Here is a 2,345-nt window from a genome sequence, read left to right as displayed (position 1 = left end):
TGATACCTATTGTGATTTCTAATGGGCACACCTGTCAACGTAACTTTGCTCATGTAAGAGCTTTGAGCTCTTTGCTGATGGTGAATGTAATGACTGACATTTCTGTCTTGTAGCTTCTGGAACGTTCTTAGGAGATCCTTCAGTTGAGTATATGGACAGTACATATGCTCTGGGTCCGTGTTATTACTCCTATCCTCTTCCCCTTGAAAACATTCCTTTCCATTCACCTTTCTTTCATCTAAAGAAGCTGCTGCTACATTTGGAAAGAGGAGACAAGGTTAGGGATAGGTGATTTCTGAGTAAGTGTTGAAGTTTTGTTGTTTCTACAACTGTTTTATTTGCGTCATAACGTAAAATGATGTAAAATGCTAATTAAACCAATTGGCTTGATGAAAGAAGCTTGCAGATTGTAAAAAGAAACTCTTATGAGTAGATGTTTAGAAATACAAAGGAAAACTGTCATACCACAGTTTGTGCTCCAGAATTTATTTTGTGAGTTTCTTTGAATGGAATTCTTTGTGTTCCTTAACCGTTTTGCTTATTTAAATAATAAATGGAAAAAAGCTTGTCTCAACATTTAGATTAAACTGAAGAAATATCAATAAAGGTCAGTTGTAATACACATGAGTTTTTTATTTGAAAAATATTAGATACTGCATTAAGTTGGCTGTCGTGTGTAGCTATTAAAACTTAACTGATGAGTTTTATGGCAAGTTATCAAAATACGAGGTAATTTAGAACAACTTTGTTACAATCACATCGAACTTGCTTTAGTTAAGGAAGACCCAAACACAAAGCCTTATGTGCTGGGGAGGAAAGCCCTCTATCTGCCAATCTTCTTCATCTACACCAAGTACACTGTGCAAGTGGATGCTATGATACGGCTTTTCCAAGGCCTGAACCCCTGGTTGATGTCCAGTGCCCTTTCCACTGTGACCTGGGGTAGCTTGAAGAAGGTTTTCCCTCTGGATGAGATTGAGCAGGTTTCCAACAAGGATGATATGAAGATTTTGCTGAAGAAAGTTGTGAAGGAGACCTCCTACGAGATGATGATGCAGTGCGTGTCCGCATGTTGGCCCACCCGCTGCGTGTCATTTCAATGCGCTGCATGGTCCAGTTTGTGGGATGGGAAGCCAAATACAGTGGTGTGCTGAGCTCCATTGGGAAGACTTTTCAAAGAGGAAGGGCTGCTGGGTGGGATTTGTTGGATTAATCCCTTACCTCCTTAATTTGTTGGGCAATGTGGTTTTTTTGTGGGGCCGTAACCTGCTGGCCCACTTCATCAGTGCCTACCTGGTGGATGACAGCTTCTGCCAGGCCCTGGCCATCCAGGGCCACACCAAGTATATGATGGGGATTGCAGTGAGCATGCTGACCTACCCCTTCCTGCTAGTTGGCAACCTGCAGGCTGGGCTCCCCTGTTACTTGCCGGTGTTCAAATCCTGGATTCACTGCTGGAAGTACTTGAATATAAAGGGCCAGCTCTTCTGAGACTCCAACCTGCTTCTCCACTGGGTGTCATCAGGATCATGCTTTGCCCTGGAGTAACTTGAATCATCTAAAACATGGTCTTAGGACCTGGGCACCACCAGTGAGACCTGACCGTCTTGGGATACCTGCAAGATGACTCCAACCCAGCAACAACCAGGTGTGTTCCAGCCCAGCCGGGCTTCAGTTTCCATATTTGCCATGTGTCTGTCCAGATGTGGGGTTGGGTATGGGCGGGGCTGCACCCAGTGGATTGGGTCACATGTCAGACCCGGTGAAGGTGGGGAAAGATGGGGATTTGGCAGAATCTCTGTACCTCCTGGATTTGCTGAGTCTGTCTTGTGTAGAAGGCCAGAGAATGGCATGTGGGGGTCCAGGTTGGACAGGGAAAGGCTAATGGGGTCAAACCACACCCTGTCTACCTCTCCAGTCAGCCCAGTGCATATCCTGCAGCTCAGCTGGGAGCATCATACTCCTGCATTGTAAATAGGGTGTGATTCCCTGGCACACGGCCACCGTCATGTCTAGGCCTATGCTAGGAGGCGGATGCCAGGCTCTGCCTGCGTTTTTCTCAATACTGCTCTTCTGATATGAGGGCAGCTCCTTCCTCTGAATGGGAAATCATGTGACTACTCAGAATATGTCCTCCTCATCTAATGCTCATCTGTTTAATGGTGGTGCCTTGTGTACAGGATCTGGTTACCTGTGCAGGTGTGAATACCCAGAGGTTGGGCAGATCAGCATCTCTAGTCCTACCCAGTTTTAAAGCTCGTGGTATGATTTGACCTCATCTCCTGCAAATATATGTACTGGTGTTAAAAAAAAAAAATAGAATTCCCTGGGTTTTTTTTGATGGC

General features: G+C 45.2%; 1 pseudogene; it reads left to right on the top strand.

Moving 5' to 3' along the window:
* The first annotated feature begins 713 nt into the window (after window positions 1–713).
* On the top strand, window positions 714–1,681 carry LOC144582215 (mitochondrial carrier homolog 1 pseudogene; annotated as a pseudogene).
* The last annotated feature ends 664 nt before the right edge of the window (window positions 1,682–2,345 follow it).

Source organism: Callithrix jacchus, chromosome 4, assembly GCF_049354715.1.
Source record: "Callithrix jacchus isolate 240 chromosome 4, calJac240_pri, whole genome shotgun sequence".
NCBI lineage: Eukaryota > Metazoa > Chordata > Mammalia > Primates > Cebidae > Callithrix > Callithrix jacchus.
This window is presented reverse-complemented; position numbering and strand designations above follow the sequence as displayed.